This window comes from Microcebus murinus, chromosome 17 (genome assembly GCF_040939455.1).
Source record: "Microcebus murinus isolate Inina chromosome 17, M.murinus_Inina_mat1.0, whole genome shotgun sequence".
NCBI lineage: Eukaryota > Metazoa > Chordata > Mammalia > Primates > Cheirogaleidae > Microcebus > Microcebus murinus.
The window spans coordinates 34674324-34696626 of record NC_134120.1 but is presented as its reverse complement, the minus strand read 5'-3'; the positions used below and the strand labels follow the sequence as shown (position 1 = coordinate 34696626).

Here is a 22303-nt window from a genome sequence, read left to right as displayed (position 1 = left end):
TCAACTGAATGAACGCCAGAACTTCTGGGGGACGCGTGGAATCACGAACCGTGAGTGAATCCACGCGAATCAGCCGACCATACCTGGAAAGCGCATCCGGAATCTGTGAATGTTGGAAAAAGCGAAGGAGAGAAAGAAAGATCATGATAATCCATTTTTGTACAAGAAGGGCAACGAATAACATAGCGTTAAGGTGAAATTCCTTTTCCTCCGTTATCTTTCCTGTTATGCCCTTATTTGGTAGCATTAACCCCCAATTTTATTTAAACATCTCTAGATTTTGAATGGGGAATGTTTGTGCAAAAGGCGTCATGCCTGATTCCCAAATGATGAGGAAGGAAGCTTAATAAAGTCTGAGAAAAAAAAGCACCTAAATGAGATTTGGTTTTTCCTTCCCTTTTTCTATATCTAGAGGATGTTTCTGATGGTCTAGTCTCAGAAATTACATCACTAGTCTGCACAGTGGTTCCCTTCCAAGCCCAGTGGTGCCCAGTTGCCTCCAAGTCTCAACCCTTATGTGGACAAGAAAAGTTTACACAGGAAATAGTTAATTCTTCACTTGCTCCCTGAGGTGTCCAGTTGCAGTCCATGGAGATCCAGTTCAATTATGAATCTCAAGAACACCACCTTTTCTCAGGTGAGAAGCAGTGTATTATATCTTTCTTAGTGGTTTTGGTTGGGGTGTGAAGTATAAGGGATGGTAGTGACTTCAAATGATGTCAGTATTCTTCATTGTCTGCATCCTCACTCTGTTAGGCAATATTATCTCTTTAGTACTCCAAGCATAGTCATGTGGCTTTATTTACAATTCTAGCAATCAGATTCTCATACAGTTCCCTCCTCTTTATTAAGGTCCCACAGTCATCCATTTTTTCCTATATAATCATCCTATAACCACTCTGTCAATGTTTAGCATTTTCCTTTAAATTCTTTTCAAGTCATCTTTCTCATCTGCAGTAGGGCCATAATTAAAAGTTTTGGAGTCTGACAACCTGGATTCAAATACCAGCTTTGTCACTCACTAGCTTCAATAAGTTACATATTTTACGGCTCTATTTCTTCACTGTATAAGTGTGTAATAATTCATACCTTGGAGGTTATTTGTGTCTATTACTTAGCGACTAAACTAAACTAAACTTAGTGACATAAAACATCACACATTTTTAAACCCTGTTACTTTAATGGTTCTGTAGGTCATCAACTTGAGCTGAGTTCAGCTGGGCTGTTTTTCCTCCTGGTCTTGACTAATGTCACTCATGTATTTATCTAGTGGCTCTACTGGGGTGGGGGTCTAAGATGGTCCCAATAACATGTCTGACTGTTGGTGTTGGCTATGGCTTGGTTCACACATCTCCAGCAGTCTAGCATGAACTTTTTCACAGGGCAGCTAGTTTCCAAAATCAGAAAGAGGGCACTCTTTTATATTTGTGTTACATCTGTTAATATCTCTTTGACCAAAGTGAGTCACATGACCAGTTCCAAAGTTTATTGTGGAAGGAGACTACACAACGATATAGATGCTGTGAGACAGAACTTATGAGGGACTTTAATAAATGCAGTTTCAATGGAGTTACAGAGATAAAGTCCTAATTACAATGCACTAAAAAGAGAAAAGACTTAATGTCAGAACATAGAGCAATGTGAACTTTTATATACTCCTGATGGAAGTGTGAATTGGCTCAACAACTTGTGGGACTATCTAGTTGAAGATCCAGTTAAGTCTAGGTTATGTAAACTTGATTCCAGAGAAACACTTCATATGTGCACCAAGATAAATGTACAATCATATCCATGTCAGCATTGTTTGTAAGAGCAAAATATTATTGTTCATTGAAGGAGAATGGGTAAACAAATTGTGGTATATGTCCATTCTGTAGTAGTGAACATGAATGGACTACAGCTACACATATTAACATGGGTGAGTCTTCCACATATAATGTTGAACAAACAAAGCAAGTCACAGAATACATGTGGTATAATTCCATAAATATATAAAGTCCTATATTAGTCTGCTAGGGCTACCATAACAAAACACCACAGACCAGGTGGCTTAAACAACAGAAATTTATTCTTTCACAGTTCTGAAGACTGGAAGTCTAAGATCAAGGGGTGAGCAGAGTTGATTTCTCCTGAGGCCTCTCTACCTGGCTTACACATGTCCGTGTTTTCTCTGTGTACATACCTCCCTGGTGTCTCTTCCTCTTCTTAGAAGGACACCAGTCCTATTGGATTAGGACTCCACTTTGTGACTTCGTTTAATCTTTATTACCTCCTTAAGGGCCCAGTCTCCAAATATAGTCACATTGTTGGTTAGGGTTCAACATATGAATTTGGGGAGACACAATTCAATCTATAACACTTGCAAAACCAAAAATATTTTCTTAAATATACAGACATTTGGTAAAGCTCTAAAAAAAAGCCAGAGAAAGATAAACACAAAATTCAGCATAGTGATTACAAGGGTAGGTTGCAAAAGGGGTTGGAAGGAGATAGGATCAAGAAAGCATGTGCAGGAGTGTTGGAAATTTTCTGGTAATTTTTGTTTGTTTTTTGTTTTTTGCTTAAGCTGAATGGAAGGTTCAATTGTGTTTCTTGCACCATTATCATTATTTTTTTAATTGCACATATATATACATGTATGTATATTTTTTCTATGTATAAAATACTTAATAACATAAAATACATATAGAAATGAAAAAGTAAAGTTTTTCAAGGAGAATTGCTGTAAAGGGAAACAAATGAAGCAATATAAGGTTAGATTGTAAGATCAAGGGTTTCTGTGTTGTTCAAGTCTAATGTATCCTTACTGACTTTTTTTTTTTTTTTTGAGAGAGAGACAGAGAGTCTCCCTCTGTTGCCCAGCCTAGTTCACAGCAACCTCAAACTCCTGGGCTCAAGCAATCCTGCTTCCTCAGCCTCCCGAGTAGCTAGGACTACAGGCATGCGTCACCATGCCTGGCTAATTTTTTCTATATATACTTTTAGTTGGCCAATTAATTTCTTTCTATTTTTAGTAGAGACGGGGTCTCGTTCTTGCTCAGGCTGGTCTTGAACTCCAGACCTTAAGCGATCCTCCCACCTTGGCCTCCCAGAATGCTAGGATTACAGGCGTGAGCCACCATGCCTGGCCTTTACTGACTTTTATTAAATCTACTTTAGTGAGGTATAATTTATAAACAATAAAATATACCCCCTTTATTTATGCATTTAGATGAGTTTTGACATATTTAAAAACCCAGAGTAGACTCCCTTCACAATCAAAACATAGACATGTTATATCAGTGCCCTTCCCCAAAATTTCCTTGTGTTCCATCCAGTTCCTCCCCATTCCTAAGCAACCATTGATATGCTTTCTGTCACTATATATTTGATTTGCCTTCTTTGCCATTTCCTGTAAATGGAATTATACTATTTTATGCCTGTCTTTAGTTCAGTGTAATGTTTTTGAGATTCAACTATGTTGTTGCTTTATCAATAATTAATTATTGTTTATTGCTGAATCCTGTTTGATTGTATGGATGTATCACAATCTGTTGATGAATATTTGGATTGTTTACATTTCTGGCTGTTTTATTAATAAAGCTGCTCTGAATATTTGGGTACAAGTCTTTGTGTGGACATATGTTTTTATTTCTCTTGGGTAAATACCTAGAAGTAGAATTTCTAGGTTGTATAGTAAGATTATGTTTAATTTTATGAAAAGCTGCCAGAATTTTCTAAGGTAGATATACCATCATCAGCAATGTATGAGAGTTCCAGTGCCTCTACATCCTTGTTAACATTTAACCATTAATTATGTTAGCTGTATTATCAGTAATTGGTATTTACCAGTAGCTCCTTGCAGTTTAATTTGCATTTCCCTGATAACTAGTGACACTGAGCATTTTGTCATGTGCTTGTTGACTATTCATATAATTTCTTTAGTGAACTGTGTCGTCTAATCTTTGCCTCTTTTTATTGAGTTGTGTTCTCGTTTTTGAGTTATAAAAGTTCTTTCTGTATTCTGGCTACAAGTCTATTGTCAGATATATGCTTTGTGAATATTTTGTCACAGTCTATGGCTTCACTTTCTTTTCTTAATAATGCCTTTTGAAGAGTAGAAGTTTATAATTTTGATGAAGTTTAATTTTTTTATTTTATGATTCATGCTTTGGTGTCCTATCCTTTCCCAAAATCATGAGGATGGTCATATGTGCTTTCTTCTAGAAGTTTTATAGTTTTAGCTTTAATGCTTAGTTTTATGTTACATTTCCAGTTAATTTTTGTGTATAGTGTGAGGAAAAAAGAGTTCATTATTGTCATCATAATATCTGGTTCCAGTACTTTTTGTTGAAAAGGGGGTATCCTTTCACCATTGAATTATCTTGGCACCTTTGTTGAGTAGTTGTACATATATTTTTGGATCTATTTCTGAATTCTGTTCTATTCTGTTAATGGATATGTCTGTCCTTATATCAATACAACACTGCCGGCCGGGCGCGGTGGCTCACGCCTGTAATCCTAGCACTTTGGGAGGCCGAGCCGGGCGGATCGCTAAAGGTCAGGAGTTCGAACCCAGCCTGAGCGAGACCCCGTCTCTACCAAACATAAAAAGAAATTAATTGACCAACTAAAAATATATATACAAAAAATTAGCCGGGCATGGTGGTGCATGCCTGTAGTCCCAGCTACTCGGGAGGCTGAGGCAGTAGGATCGCTGAGCCCAGGAGATTGAGGTTGCTGTGAGCCAGGCTGACGCCATGGCACTCACTCTAGCCTGGGCAATAAAGTGAGACTCTGTCTCAAAAAAAAAAAAAAAAAAATACAACACTGCCTTGATTACTGCAGCTTTATAGTAAAGCTCGAAATCAGGGAGTGTAGCTTCTCTAATTTTGTTTTTCTTTTTCAAAATTGTTTAGACTCCTCTGTGCCTTTCTATATAAAGTTTAGAATCAGTTTGTCAATTTGTACAAAAAAACCTGCTAGGTTTTTAATTGGCATTGCTTTGAATCTGTAGATCAATTTGGGGAGAATTATCATCTTAATAATATTAAATCTTCATATTCATAAGTAATGGTGTATATTTCTATTTAGTAAGTCTTTAATTTCTCTCAGCAATATTTTGTAGTTTTCATTATACAGATATTGCACATATTTTTTTGAATTTGTAAGTATTTTATTTTGGGGTATGATTGAAAAGTTTTAAATTTTAGGTTCTGATTGTTGCTTGCGTACATAAATACACTTGGTTTTTGTATATTGATCTAATAAACTCATTTACAAGTTCTGATAGCTTTGTTTGAGATAGCTTAGGGATTTTATATATATATGATTGTATAGTTTTTAAATAGAGACAGTTTGACTCTTTCTTTCCCATTTGTATATCTCAGTTATTTTTCATGTCTTACCACATTAGCTAGGAATATTGAATAGAAGTGGTACAATGTTGAATACCAATGATAAGAGTGGGCATCCTTGTCTTGTTCTTAGGAGAAAAGCATTCAATATTTAACCATTAAGGATGTTGCTAGAGGTTTTCTTTGTTTTTTATTGGAGCAGTCAGTTTACGTATAATATAACTGATGTGCTTTGATTTAGATATACTCACTTCTTATTTTGTTTTCTTTATTTGTTTTTTATTCTATTTATTATTTCTTTTTCCTCTTTTTGTGTCTAATTTTACATTATCAGGTTTTTTGTTTTTCCAATTTTTTCTCTATTAGCTTATTGTTTATGCATTCTTTTTTTGTTATTTTAATGGCTACCTCATCACAGCCTTTCTCAAATGTGGTTCTGTATGAGAATTAAGCTCTGATGCTTTAAGACATCCATTGTAAGTAATGTATTAGTGTTTCTCTTATACATCTACTATGGTATTAACTGTATACTATCCTTGGGAGAATTAAGAAAATAGCCACTCAAATCATTTTCTGTTTTCTCTTTTGGAACCCTGGTTGAAAAGGCTGCCTTAGAATTTACAACATACACACTAGATTTATTACCGTTTATTTTAATTTACTGCTTCTCAGGCCATGTAAAGACCTTATAATACTTAATTTCTACTTTCTTCCCTCCTCTTGTGCTATTTTTGCCATATATTTTAATTACATATATATTGTAAACTCCACAAGACATTTATATTGCTTTAATCAGTCAGTACACATTTAGATGCATGCAGATACTTTACTTTTTCCAATGCTCTTCATTCCTGCATTACCTTGCTTGCATCTGGAATATTTTTTTCTTCTTGAAAAATTTCATTTAGTATTTCTTTTGATGCAGATCTGCTGGTGAAAACCAGTTTATAGGATTAACTATGGGTAATATTCACAAAGGGGAGGTGCTTTTCTCTATAGTAAGCTAATAATGTATGTCCGTAGTCCTCAACTCCCAGGCCACAGCAGGAGGGGAGCTGTGATCAAAGTCCCACCTGTAGCCACAGCTGCTCCTTATCACTGGCATCACTGCCTGAGCCCCATCCCCCACCAGATCAGCATTGGCATCACACCCTCATAGGAACATGAACCCCACTGCAAACTGCACATACGAGGGATCCAGGTTGCATGCTCTCCGTGAGAATCCAATGCCTGATGATCTGGAGCAGTGCCCCCACCCTCACCCCACCACCACCCCACCCCCATTTTTGGAAAAACTGTCTCCATGAAACTGGTCCCTGGTGTCAAAAAGGCTGGGAACCGCTAATGTATGTTATATATGTCCTATGTTCACTTTGGGTTGCAGACTTATTATTTAAATGTATTACTGTTAAACCCTATATGTCAAAAGATGAAGTAGGGGACATGAAGGCACTCAGTATGCAGCCTCTGTAGGCTAGCCAGAACCACTAGCTGGTCAGTTGCCATGTCAAAAGCACAAAAAGGGAGGGGCAGCATCAGGCAGTTGGTTGAAATCAGCAGTGGAGCAAATCTTCTGAAAGGGCTGGTTTCTGTTTAACTCTTAGGAAAGAAAGCCTAATAGTGGTTTAGCGAAGCAGACATACCTATAATGAGGCATGTCTGACCTCCTGTCTTGTCGTGGCCAGAAACTCAGTTTTTGAGGTTTCTCTGGGGTTCCCTTGGCCTAAAGAGCGGTCCATTCATTTGGTTAGGAATCTTAGGATTTTAGTTTTATTTCTCATATGGAAACTCAGTATTGAAGTGATCTCTATACTTAAGGACTGAGATCATTCATGTTTGTGGCTTTATTGTAAAAGGTGTTTAGAACATAGTATCTGCTCCACTGGTGTGTTAGCAATCAATTTTGTACGATTTCTAAAAATTTATACGGAAAATACAAGCAAGGTAATTGAAGTATTTTGTTTTTCTTCTCTTTCTTTTTTGTTAATACCATACTTTTAGCCCAAGTAATTAGATAGTGCTAGATAAAGCCCAACCACTTCTTTTTCTAGATTTTTTCACAATGCTTATTTTATATATGTTAATAAATTTGGGGGGGGGGGAGTTAGGTCTAATTTAGTCACACTGTCCTAATCACAGTGATTAGGTTTCAATATTCCCAAATCTCCTGTGACAAACATACAGAGCATATCTGGTAAGTCACTACTATAAATGGCAAATGTGATCCATTACTTGCTGATTTGTCCTAGTTTTGCTCTCAGTGGATTAATGTTCACTGTTTTGGAACACTCCCATATTGTGGTAATGTTTTATAGGTAAATATTGATCTGTTTCACCTGAAACTTCCTTACAGTATAGAGAACACATTCCATCTGGATTTTGTTTATTGTTCCAGATGGTGAGACCAAGACCAAGATTAGAAAGCCAGCTTCAGAGAAGGAAACTACAGCAAAAACTGAATCATTGACTGAAGAGTCTGGCAACATCAGAGAGCATGTTCTCCAGGATTCTGAAGGCAGAGAATTCTGTGACTTTGGGAATAAATTAAATGAAAAGGATCATAACCTCTTTAAAAGAAGACAACATAACTGTGATGAATGTGGGCAAAGTTTTGTTTGGAGTACAGGGCTTATTAGGCATCAAAGAACCCACTGGGAGAAACCCTATGAATGTGATAAGTGTGGAAAGGCCTTTACTGTGAGCTCAGCCCTGGTTCTGCATCAGAGAATTCATACTGGGGAGAAACCTTATCCTTGTAACTGTTGTATTAAAAGTTTCAGTCTGAGCTCAGACCTTATTAAACATCAAAGAGTCCACACTGGTGAAAAACCGTATAAATGTGATGAATGTGGGAAAGCCTTCAGTCAGAGCTCAGATCTTATTATACATCAGAGAATCCATACAGGAGAAAAACCCTACCAGTGCAGTCATTACAGTAAAAGTTTCAGCCAACACTCAAACCTGGTTAAGCATCAGAGAAGCCACACTGGAGAGAAACCTTATACATGTAACCAGTGTAACAAACATTTTAGTCAGAGTTCTGATGTCATAAAACATCAAAGAATCCACACTGGGGAGAAACCATATAAATGCAACGTGTGTGAGAAAGCCTTCAGTCAGAGCTCAGAGTTTATTCTACATCAGAGAATCCATACTGGGGAGAAACCATATGCATGTAATCAGTGTAGCAAAAGTTTCAGTCAGAACTCAGGCCTTATTAAACATCAAAGAGTCCACACTGGTGAAAAACCATATAAATGTGATGAATGTGGGAAAGCCTTCAGTCAGAGCTCATATCTTTTTATACATCAGAGAATTCATACAGGAGAAAAACCCTACCAGTGCAGTCATTGCAGTAAAAGTTTCAGCCAGCACTCAAACCTGGTTAAGCATCAGAGAAGCCACACTGGAGAGAAGCCTTATACATGTAACCAGTGTAACAAACATTTTAGTCAGAGTTCTGATATCTTAAAACATCAAAGAATCCACACTGGGGAGAAACCATATAAATGTGATGTGTGTGAGAAAGCCTTCAGTCAGAGCTCAGAGTTTATTCTACATCAGAGAATCCATACTGGGGAGAAACCATATGCATGTAATCAGTGTAGCAAAAGTTTCAGTCAGAACTCAGGCCTTATTAAACATCAAAGAGTCCACACTGGTGAAAAACTATATAAATATGATGAATGTGGGAAAGCCTTCAGTCAGAGCTCATATCTTTTTATACATCAGAGAATTCATACAGGAGAAAAACCCTACCAGTGCAGTCATTGCAGTAAAAGTTTCAGCCAGCACTCAAACCTGGTTAAGCATCAGAGAAGCCACACTGGAGAGAAGCCTTATACATGTAACCAGTGCAATAAACATTTTAGTCAGAGTTCTGATGTCTTAAAACATCAAAGAATTCACACTGGGGAAAAACCATATAAATGCAACATGTGTGGGAAAGCCTTCAATCAGAGCTCAGAGCTTATTCTACATCAGAGAATCCATACTGGGGAGAAACCATAGCCATGTAATGAGTGTAGCAAAAGTTTCAGTCAGAACTCAGGCCTTATTAAACATCAAAGAGTCCACACTGGTGAAGAACCATATAAATGTGATGAATGTGGGAAAGCCTTCAGTCAGAGCTCAGATCTTATTCTACATCAGAGAATCCATACTGGGGAGAAACCATAGCCATGTAATCAGTGTAGCAAAAATTTCAGTCCAAACTCAGACCTTATTAAACATTGAAGGATCCACACTGGAGAGAAACCCTATAAATGTAATGAATGTGGAAAAGCTTTTAATCAGATCTCAGTCCTTATTCTACATCAAAGAATTCATGCTGGAGAGAAACCCTATCCATGTAGTCAATGTAGCAAAACCTTTAGTAGGCTTTCAGATCTTATTAATCATCAATGAATTCACACTGGAGAGAAGCCTTACCCATGTCATCAGTGGAATAAAGTGTTTAGTTGAAGATCAGATCTTGTTAAACATCATAGAAGTCATACAGGTGAGAAACCCTATGAATGTGATGAGTGTGGGAAAACCTTTAGTCAGAGCTCCAAACTTATTCTTCATCAAAGAATCCACACTGGAGAGAAACCTCATCCATGTAGTGATTGTACATGAAGCTTTAGTCGCCGTTCAGATCTTGTTAAGCATCAAAGAATACACACTAGAGAGAAACCATATGCATGTAACAAGTGCAGTAAAAGTTTTAGTCAAAGCTCAGACCTCACTAAACATCAAAGGGTATACTCTGGTGAAAAGCCTTATCATTGTGATAGTTGTGAGAAAGACTTCAGTCAGAGTTCTGACCTTAGTCTTCATCAGAGAGTTCACACTGGAGAAAAACCATATGCATGCACACAGTGCAGCAAAAGTTTCAGTCAGAACTCAGACGTCATCAAACACCAGAGAATCCACACTAGGGAAAACCCTTATCAATGTAATGAGTGTAAGAAAGCTTTCAGTCAGTGCTCAGCTCTTATCCGCCATCAGAGAATCCACACTGGGGAGAAACCATATTTGTGTGATCAATGTGGCAAAAGCTTTAGTCAGCACTCTGACCTCATTAACCACCAAAGAATACACCCTGGGGAAAAGCCATATAAATGTGATGTATGTGGGAAAGCCTTCAGCATATGCACAGATCTTGTAGAACACCAGAAAATCCACACTGGGAAGAAACTCTACTGGTGTGTTCGGTGCAACAGAATTTTTAGCCAACTCTCTGATCTTATTAATCATAAGAAAGTCCATTCTGAGGAAGACAGTCTAAATGTGATGAATATGAGAAAACCTTTAGTGTATACATCAACTTTATTCAGTACCAGAGATACCATACCAGAAAAAAATCTTATGAATGCTGTTGATGAGTATGAAAAAGGTTTTAATCAATGCTCAATTCTTATACTACATTAACAAAAACCACATGGGAAAAAACATTAATTCACTTTTTATAATGAAAGTTTCACTCAGAGTTCAGACATTACTAAAATTAAGCAAAATTTGGAGAAAGAGTCCTTTGAGTTGTGGGAAAACTTTCAATATGAATAAAATTTGTGCTGAATGTCAGTAAGCAACAACAAAACAAATTCCTACCTTTGCTATAATGTAGGAAAAGCTCTAGTGCTTTATTCAGACATAATCCACAAAAGGAGAGTTGTATCATTGCAAGAAATGTATGACAATGTAGAACTTATCTGATGTTGTAAAAATTAGTGTGGGGAGGTGTTCAACTGAGAAAGAAATGTATTAGTGTTATAATCTAAAACCTTTAGTGAGCCCAAATTACCAATTGTATATCAGAAGTTATGTTAGAGAATGTAGGGAAAACTTAAGTCCCTTCCATATATTAAGTGCCATTTATGCTGATATGACACTTATTCCCTAACAGCTAGTCCTACCTTAAGCTAACATAGATGTCTATCTGTAAATTCCCCATGTGTTAACATACTATACCATTCTGGTATTAAACTGATTAGTTAGATAACTCCAGTGGCCCCTTTTCTTAGTTTTTATGTTTTTAGGGTTTTTTTTTAGGGGGGATCTAGTTTTGATTTTCCTAGTGGGCATGAGTTTGTACAAGTTCCTGTAATGTTCACAGCAAATATTGATTTATTTTATTTTCAGTAATGCAGCCCATAAACTTTGTTTGAAATTACTTCCTTACTACTAATCACAGCTTCTAAACATGTAAAACAGGATTTAAAATTGTTTTCCATATGTCAAAGTGTGAAGTTTTTCTGTTACTGTCTATCTTGTCATCTATAGAGTGGACAAAAATGGTAGCTGTGATATTGTGATTTATAATAAGAAATATATACTTGGTCTTCATCCCCTGGTACAAAGCTCCTAAAACCCTTGGTATTTCCTCAATGATAAGAGTTATTGAAATGAAAAGAGAGCTGGGCACAATGGCTCACACCTGAAATCCTAACACTTTGGGTGGCTGAGGTGGGAGGATTGCTCAAGGCCAGGAGTTCAAGACCATCCTAAGAGTGGGACCCCGTCTCTACAAAAAATAGAAAAATTAGCCAGGGATCATTGTGCACACCTGTAGTTACAGCTGCTCAGGAGACTGAGGCAGGAGGATCACTTGAGCCCAGGAATTTGAGGCTGCAGTGAGCTATGTTCAGGCCACTGCACTCCAGCCTGGGTGACAAATCGAGACCCTGCCTCAAAAAAAAGATAAAAGGCATGTTTTTCGTTATTCATAAGTCCCTTTCAACCACACTTGAGTTTATATTAATGAGAGGATTTTTGGAAAGACCTTAGAGAACCATATGATGGGGGCTGGTTGCCAGGGGAACCGACCATATGATTAGAGAGTTGGAACTTTCAGACCAACCCCACCCCACCTTGACCCCAGGAGGGGAGAGGGGCTGGAGATTGAGTTCAATCAACAGTGGCCAGTGATTTAATCAATCATGCCTACATAATGAAGCCTCCATAGAAACCTAAAGGACAGGAATCTGAGCGCTTGTGGGGTGTTGAACTTGTGAAGGTGGGTCCTAGGAGGGTGACATGGCTCAGGAGGGCATAGAAGTTCAGTGGTCCTTCTCACACACCTTGCTCTGTGCATCTTTCATCTGGCTGATCCTGAGTTGTACCCTTTTATAATAAACCCATAATCTAGTAAGTAAAATGTTTTCCTGAATTCCATGAGCCATTCTAGTAAATGCTCAAACCCAAGGAGGGGGGTTGTAGAAACCTCAGATTTATAGCCAATTAGAAGCACTAGTGAAAACATGGATGTGTGATTGGTGTCTGAAGTTGGGGGGGGCGCGGTGGGACACAGCAGTCTTCTTGAACTGAGCCCTAAACCTGAGGGGTCTGTGCTAACTCCAAGTAGACAGTATTAGAATTGAATTGCAGGACACCCAGTTGATGTCTACAAAGAATTGGAGGATTGCTTGGTGTAGGAAAACCCCATACACATCTGATGTTAGAAGTGTTGTGAGTATAGAGAAGATAGTTTTTCCCATAGGGTAGCTAAAGTGATTTCCTAAATGATTAATTTGTATAGCATATTCTGTGTAAAAATAAAAAGACCTTTTGATCTTGTTTTTCAAGTGACAATATTCATTAGATTTTTTGTTTGTTTTGGTTTTTGATTTCTGACATACATATTGATAACAAACAGCATATTTGCAAAGTTTTCAACTGAAAAATTGAAATAGTTTTTTAAAATAAAAAATTCAAATTGTCATTTACTTTGACTATCTCCCATAATTATCCAATTAATATTTCAATTTAACAAACATTGTTAAATTTTATGGGCAAGGCATTTGGTGAGGTTTTGTAGTATATACAAAGAATATATCATCTCTTCCAATAAAGTGTATATTGTATAGTGATAGAGACATATATACAGAAAACACATGACCCAATGTTATAAGGGTAGGACAAGATGCTTATAAGAGCTCAGAGGAGATAAGGTTCAATTTTAATTGGAAAGAAAAGGAAAAGCTTTGTGGGGCTCCTGAAATTTGAGTTTTGAAGAATAGGAGTAGGGGCATAAAGGCAGGAATAGTCAACAAAGACACAGAAGTAAGGAAGTACAATAAATGATGTGGCTATGGTGCTCAGTCATTAATTCATTAAATAAATATTCAGTGTCAGGCACTGTACTAGGTCCTGCTGAAGAGAGGAAAAAAGGCCCCTGCTCTCAAGAAGCTCACAGAAACAGTTATAATGCATTATGTAAATACTGATTGAAATGTGCACTTAGAAGTAAGAATGAGGTGGAAATTAAAATGAGGTAGGAAAAAAGACTGTTAAGGAGTGTGATGCTAAAAGGTGAGGGACTTTAATTTTCTGGCCTTTAGTTTCATTATCTGTAAAATAAAAGTACTAGGTGCGGTTGGATTAAATTTCCTATTTCTGCATTTTATTCTCAAAGTAATAGAAAGCCATTGGGTCTTTGGACCAGAGAATGGCAGGATCATCTTCCTGCTTTAACAAGAATCTAAGATTAAAAGAGGGAAAGAGACAGTGGAAAGGAAAATTATTTTAAAAGTCTGGAAATAAGATCATGATGTCCAGAAGTAGAAGAGCTAATAGGCCTCGACAGACACAATGATAGGCTGAGAAGTGAGTAGGGAGAAAAGTGTACAATTATCATCTGTTCTATGGGGAATTTAAAAAGTGAAGGAGAAAAGTAGGATGATCTCCAAATCTATTTCTGAAAGTTACCTCTCTCCTGAGAATAAAATTTAAGAGCTTACTATGCATTTCTGTCTAGTGTCCTAAGGTAAACTCAAATTCATGAACTTAACACACACACCCATGATTTCTTCCACCTAAATTCCCTATCCTGATGAATTATACTACTAAACAGCTTCTCATCCAGAGAAAATGACTGGTAATCATCCTACACTCCTCACTCCCTCAGTTTTCCAAATCTAGTTGCTCATTAGGTCTTAGAAATGAGTTGCAAAACTGTAAACTCAAACAATAGTGAGGAATATAGAGTAAAAAGGGAAGGAAAATGTAGAGAATTGGGCCTGACACTTTATGCATATTGATTCCTTCAGGTATTTGCTGACTCTTGAACTGGTAGGGCAAAGAGCCAAGAAAACTATTCAGAAATTGCTGGAAGACTCACTGTGATAGGGAATAAAAATTGGAGCACAGAATATGCCAATTAGCCAGTGTCCTTGTAAATACACTGCATTCTCGATGTAAACATGATATGGCTATACCCTAGGAAAGAGGATGAAACCTGTGTGACCAAGTCTAAAAAAGTCTGAAATGCAATGTCAAGTAAGGTCATACTTGTAGTGAAGTAAATTGTCTGCCCTCAATATAGCTACCAGTTAGAAGAGAGGAAAGGGTGAATCCTCTCTGGAGGATGACCATCCAGAGACATAATTTTTCATGCACAGTATGTTTAATAAAAAATTCCAGAGCCATTAGAGTAAGAGACATCAATATGAACCCACATTACAATTTATACACACACAGATGGATACACAGAGAAACAATTACAGAAAATGTGTCTATACATGGGTTCATATATGTATATTAATATTACCTAATTCTGTTCTCTGAGAGTACCTAGAAGCACTGACACCTCAGTAGCAATGAGCATATGCTGATCTTTGTTTCTAAATACCATTTTCCAAATAAAAGGAACCAGCCTCCTTTGAGAAATGACTGATTCAGAGCTATGGCAGGGAAAATACAAGATGAGCCTAGAGCATCTTATAGTACAGAAGTTAGGCAAGAACTCAAAAAACAAAATAATAGGGGTATGTCAAAGGAACACAGTAGCCAACCTAAAGGAGTTCCTAAGGCCAAATAAATACACATGAGTCCATACTGATAAATAAGTACAAGAGAAGAGACAAATCCTTATGGAAAAATTCCAAATTATATATTTAGACTCTCTCCCCTTCAGGAGGCAGAGTTTGTATCTGAACTACACAACCCTAGAGGAGGCTGAACCTCTTGAATCACTTCCAAGGAATAAAGTCTGGAAAAGGAAAAACAGTAACAACAGCAAAGAAACCTGACAAAAACTAACTTAACTCAGGGTTTCTCAACCTCAACACTATTGAAATTTTGGGCCAGGTAATTCTTGTCTGTGGGGAGCTGTCTGGATTTATAGGGTGTTTAATACCATCCCCAGCCTCTATCCCCTAGATACCAGTAGCAAACCTTCACCAGTTAAGACAACCAAAAATGTCTCTATACCTTACCAAATGTCCTCTGGCAGGCTTCTCACCTTCATGAGATGCACTACCTAAAAGTTAGTATAACCAGTGATGTTATGTGAACATCATGTACCACTTGGAATGATGTGATGAGATGGTCACTTCAACTCTGTAGTATTCTTTTCAAAAACCTATAATCCCCAAATAAATCAGAAATGAAAGGGGGCATGTTACTCCTGATATTAGAAAAATAAAAAAGGATTACAAGAGAATACAAGGAATTATTGTACACCAACAAATTGGATAATCTAGATGAAATGGACAAATTCCTAGAAACACAACCTTCCAATGAATCATGAAAAAATAGAAAATCTGACTAGAACTACAACTATTTAATAATAAGATTAAATCAGTATTCAAGTACCTCACAACAAAAAAAGGCCAGGACCAGATGGCTTCACTGGGTAATTCTACCAAAAATTTAAAGAAGTAACACCAATCTTTATTGAACTCCTACAAAATATTTTTACCTTAAGTTTGGTACTTGTCCCTATAGTTGAACAAAGAATGAGGACAAGTGGTTTGAGGAAAAGGAAAGAGAAGTTTATCAATTTGTTGGCAAATGAGGAGAATGGTAGATCTCATCTTAAAGAACCATCCTCCTGCTTTTAAGCAGAAGTAAGAGCTTTTAAAGGGGGTTTTTAGCTTCAGCCTATTACTGTTTAACTATGGTTGGTGGTCCTGGTCAACTGTATCTCCAGTGAAGATGACCTCATGGCCTTTGCCCAAACAATTCCATTGAGCCATCTTCTATGGTTTAGAACAAAGAACAAAGAATACTTTTCTACACCTCTGATTACTGGCCATAGCAGGAATGTAGATTTTAATTCCCAAAAAGAGTGAGGAAGGTTTTAAAGAGACAACCTATAATACATTTTGCCCTTTTTCAGCCCTTTACTTCCATGACAATATTACAGAGGAGGAAATACTTCCAAACTCATTTTATGAGGCCAGCATTAACCTGACACCAACCCAGACAAAGACAGTACAAGAAAACTAGAGACCAATATCCCTTACAAATACAGAAGCAAAAATCCTCAACAAAATAAAATACTAGTAAACACAATTCAACAACACATTAAAATAACTATACATCATGACCAAGGGCGATTTATTTTTGAAATACAGAATGGTTGAACATACAAAAATCAATCAATGTAATACATCACAGTAACAGAATGAAGAGAAAAAAAAAACCACATGATCATCTCAATTGATACAGAAAAAGTATTTGACAAAATTCAACACCGTTTTATGATAACACTCAACCAACTAGGACTAGAAGGAAACTACCTCAACATTTTAAATGCCATAAACAAAAAACATACATGACAAGATGTTCAACATCATTAATCATTAGGGAAATGCAAATCAAAACCACAATGAGACATTTTGCACCCATTAGGCTGGGTATTATTCAAACAAAAATACAAATATGGAACTTGTTGGTGAGGCTATGGAGACATTGGGACCCTGTGCATTGCTGATAGGAAAGGAAAATGATGCTGTCACTGTGGAAAACATTATGGGTGTTTCCTCAAAAAATTAAAAATAGAATTACCACATGAACCAGCAATTCCACTTCTGGGTACATACCCTAAAGAAGTGAAAGCAGGGACTCACATATATTTGCATACCAATGTTCATAGCAACACTATTCATAATAGCCAAAAGCCAGTAAGAAAATGATACTATTCTGAAAAAAAACAGTTTAGGAAGAAATGAAGATCCATGGAAAGAGTAAACCTGAAGGTAAATCTAAATGAAAATTGACCACAAGAAAAGATAATAATGCCTAAAGCCAGGACCTAAGTACATTCTCAGGGAAGTGATAGAAGTCCTAATTTATACTAGATCCTAATAAACCAAGGATGCATTTTATACTCTCTAGGGTAAAAGAGGAGTACAATTTAATAGATGATAAAATGTAGTAATAAAAATGATTAAAAGAAAGTAAGAAAAAATAGAAAAAGAACATAAAACAGGCAAGACAAATAGATGACAAATAGAAACATGGTAGATATAAACCCCAATACATCAGTAATTATATTACATCTAAGTGAACTATAAGACAAACATTATTGACTAGAATTTTTAAAATTAATCAGATAGCACTTACACGGGACATACTATAATGGCCTAGGAAATTTAACAATACTAGTCTATAAAGATATGACATTCAAACACTAACCAAAGGAAGCTGGGCACAGTGGCTCACACCTGTAATCCTAGCACTTTGGTAGACTGAGGCGGGGGGATTGCTTTAGGCCAGGAGTTCAAGACCAGCCTGAGCAAGAGCAAAACCCTGTCTCTACAAAAAATAGAAAAATTAGCCAGGTGTGGTGGCACGCTCCTGCAAGCCCAGCTACTCTGGAGACTGAGATAGGAGGATTGCTTAAGCCCAGACATTTTAGTTTGCAGCCAGCTGGTAATACTACTTCACTCTAGCCTGGGGGCAACAGAGCAAGACCTTGTCTCAAAATAAATAAATAAATAACCATCTAAACACAAAAAAACACTACTAAAGAAAGCTGTTAGTAACTATACTCATATCAGACAAGATGTAAACTTTAAGGAAGGCAAAGTCTTATTAGAGATAAAGTGGGACATTTCTATTGATCAAAGAGTCAATTTGGGGCCAAGCCGGTGGCTCACGCCTGTAATCCTAGCACTCTGGGAGGCCAGGGCAGGAGGATCACTTGAGCTCAGGAGTAGGAGACCAGCCTGAGCAAAAGTGAGACCCTGTCTCTAGAAAAAATTAGCTGGGTGTGGTGGCGCACACCTGTAGTCTCAGCTACTTGGGAGGTGAGGCAGGAGGATCACTTGAGGAGTGATCCCAGGAGTTTGAGGTTGCTGTGAGCTAGGCTGATGCCATGGCACTCTAGCCTGGGCAATGGAGTGAAACTCTGTCTCATAAAAAAAAAAAAAAAAAAAAAAAAAAAAAAAAAAAGGAGTCAATTTGGCAAGAAAATATAAATATTCTTAAAGTATATACATCTACTAATATCACTTGAAAATATATAAAGCTTAAGTTGACAAAACTAAAAGGAATAAAGGAAATAAACAATCCTACTGGGAGACTTTTACACAACTCATTTGTAAAAGAACAAGCAGAAGAAAATTTTCTAAGAATATAATATAGGTGGACAATATGATAAACAAAACGACCCAGTTGATTTACAGATAACAGTGCAACCAAAAATGGCAGACAACTTATTCTTTTAGATGCACAGAGAACATTTATCAAAACTGAGCATGTACTGATTTGTAAAGCAAGCCTCAACAAATTTCATCAGACTGAGTAGTGCTGTCCAATAGAAGCTTCTATGCCCCATCTATATTGAATACAGTAGTCACTAGCCACATGTGGTTACTGAGCACTTAAAATGTGACTAAAGTGGCTCATGCATTTTATTTACTTCTAATTAATTTAAATAGCCACATGTGATTAGTGGCTACCATATTGGACAGCACAGACTTAGCATATATTTTCAAATAATCTCTCTCTCTCTCTCTCTCTCTCTCTCTCACACACACACACACACACACACACACACAGTTCCCAAATGTTTGGAAATTAAGTAACACAATTTAAATAACATATGAGTCAAAGAAGTAAACACAATGAAAATTAGAATACTTTTTTATCTGGATGATAGTGAAAATTATGAAATACAGCTAAACTGATTAAAGAGAAATTCATAGCATTCATTGCAAGTATTAGAAAAGGAAAAAAAGCTAAAATGCAATGATCTAAGTAAGTATTCATCCCAAGAAGTTATAAAAATACTAACTTAAGAATAAATAAGAATAAAAAGAATAGCAAATAAATCTAATGAAAGTAGAAAGAAGTAAATATTAAGGAGCATGAATTAACAAAATAGAAAAAAACATTTAAAAGAAGAAAATAAAGCCAAAGTTAAGTTTTTGAAAAGAATAAAATTGATAATCCTCCAGCAAAACTAATCAAGAAAAAAAGAAAATATGATTTATCAAAGTAAGGCATACAAAAATGACCATTAGCCTATATCCTATAGTCATTACAGATATAAAGGATAATAATAATAATTGATTAGTAATTTTTTATCTAAAGAATTAGAAAATGTGTTTAAAAAGTGTATCTATAATGGTTAATTAAATTTTTCCCTAATAAACATTCTACAGGTCCATAAACATAGCTCTACAACATCATTTAAAATTTTGCCTATAATGGACATTTGTAATTGCTTTCTCAATATTCCCCCTTCTCCCTCCCTGACCCAAGCTTTCTCAATAACAGGGCCTACTCTGATTTTCCTTTAGGTAATTCACTCTCTTCCTTTCTGGGCCATTAAGTTCTTTTAACTTTGAATTTTGGCAATTCTAACTCATATAAAAATTGCAAAAATAATACAAATAATTTCTGTATACCCTTTATCCAGAGTCTTCAAATGTTAATATTTTACCACATTTGCTTTATAATTCTATTTACCTACCTATCTACCTACCTACCTATCCAGGTCATTATATATGCACATTATATATACATGTATATGTACATACATATATATCATTTTTGTCTGAATTAAGAATAAGTTGCAGACACAAAGACCCTCTGACATTTGAATAGAGTAAGATAGGAGAGGATTTTGAGCAGAGGAGTGACATGGTCTGACTTATATGATCTGACTGCTGTGTTGAGAACCAAGTGAAGCAGGCAAGTAGGGATGCAGAGAGGCTATTGGCTTGAGCAGTTGGAAGGACAAAATTGCCATTTTCTAAGATGAGGAAGACTAAAGGAGGACATGTTTGGGGAGAAAATTTTCTTCGGGGTATGATAGGTTTAATATGCCTAATTAGTCAATGTGCCAAAGCCAGTTTACAAGCCTCCCATTATTTGCATTATTTGCTCTATGATACTGGTGCCCCTCTAAAATTGCATGACACTGTCCACCCTTGCAGTCGGTTGCTGAGTCCCCCTTGATTGCTAGCCTGCCACTCATCCTGTGCTGTTGACTTAAAGCCTGAAGAGGCTCTAAGTGGAGAGGCTGGAGAGGCTGAATGATGTGCAACCTGGAAGTGTGGAAGAGTTGATGCTTTGTGTTAGAAACTTTGACCAGAGGGAGAAAGGAGTCTACAGAAAAGCCTTCTCCCTCTTGTGAGGTGAGATGCTGTACTGTAGTTCATACTGTTTGTGCTTTGAAGATGTTCAGTGAGACTGAGCAAACACCTGTGCCTTTAGAAGCTGCAAAGAGCTCAATAACACCTACTGGAATTTGCCTTCTCTTCCTCCCTGCTTCTTCCCTGCTTTACCCTCAGTTACCCTTTTCTGCAATTGCAGCACCCCAATAATGTGTGAGCAATAATGTTTTGGCTTAGGCTGTTTTCTCAGGAATCTAGAGTAAGGCAGGCATCAAAGTGGAGATGTCTGGTAGGCAAAGGCTTATATGAGTCTGGAGTTCAGACTAGAGTTCGGAGAAGAGGCTGGGGATATAGATTTTTGAGTTTTAGATTGTATTTAAAGACACAAGACCAGATGAGATCAACTAGGGAGTGGATATGGGTAGAAAAGAAAAGAGATCTGAACACTGAGGCTCAGGTATTCCAACATATAGAAAGAAATCCAGAGAGATGAGGAAATACCAGCATTGAGACTGAGAAGAAATGTCTCATGAGGTAGATGGAAACCAAGAGTGTTCTGGAAGCCAAATAAAAATATTTGTCAATTGTGACAAAAATAAATGTCAATTGTGCAAAATGCTGCTGATTGCTAGGCAATAGAAGTCTCCAAAATGAGGGTTGGAGTTAGCAACATGGAGGTTAACAAACTTGGCTAGAACTCTTTATGTGGAGAAGAATTTGTATAATATATAGTAATGTCACACATCTTCATTCCTCATATAATTTGTATCTACTATTTTTCCCTGTCAGTCTGACTAGAAGTTTATCAGTTTTATTCAATCTTCTTTACAAGATAGCTTTTGGTTTAAGTAGAGTACAGAAATTCATTTTCACTCATTTTCTATTTTGTTGATTTCTAATCTAATCTTTATTTCCTTTCTTCTCTTTATTTTGGGTTTAATTTATTCTTATTCTATCTTCTTAAGGTGGGGTCTCAGGTAATTGAGAAATCTCCCCCCCCGAATATCAGTGTTTGATTGGTATAAATTTATCTCTAACTATTATTTTAGTATCACATAGATGATGATGATGTTGATGATGATTTTAATACCTTTGTTTTTTTAGATAAGTTTTAAGTTCACAGCAGAATTGAGCAGAATGTACAGAAATTTCTCATGGACTCCCTACCCTCACACATGTATAGCCTCTGCCATTATCAACATTCCCCACCAGAGTGGTATATCTATTATAATTGATGAAGCTACATTGACACATCATTGTCACAGACTCCAAAGTCTGGAGTTTACACTAGGGTTCACTTTGGGTGTTCTAAACTCCAAGGGTTTGGACAAATTTATAATGATGTATATCTACCATTATACCATTATACAGAGTAGTTTCACTGCCCTAAAAATTCTCTGTGTTCCACCTATTCATCCCTCCCTCTCCCCTAAACTCCTGCAACCACTGATCTTTTAGGTATCTCCGTAATTTTGCCTTTTCCAGGATGTAATGTAGTTGGAATCCCACAGTATGTAACCCTTTCAGATTGTATTTTCACTTAACAGTGTGCATTTAAGATTCCTCTATGTCTTTTCGTGGTTTGATGGCCCATTTCTTTTTAGCACTGAATAATCACAGTTTATTTATTCA

General features: G+C 36.7%; 1 pseudogene; it reads left to right on the top strand.

The window, feature by feature from the left end:
* The first annotated feature begins 501 nt into the window (after positions 1-501).
* LOC105858772 (uncharacterized) lies at positions 502-12970 on the top strand (annotated as a pseudogene).
* The last annotated feature ends 9333 nt before the right edge of the window (positions 12971-22303 follow it).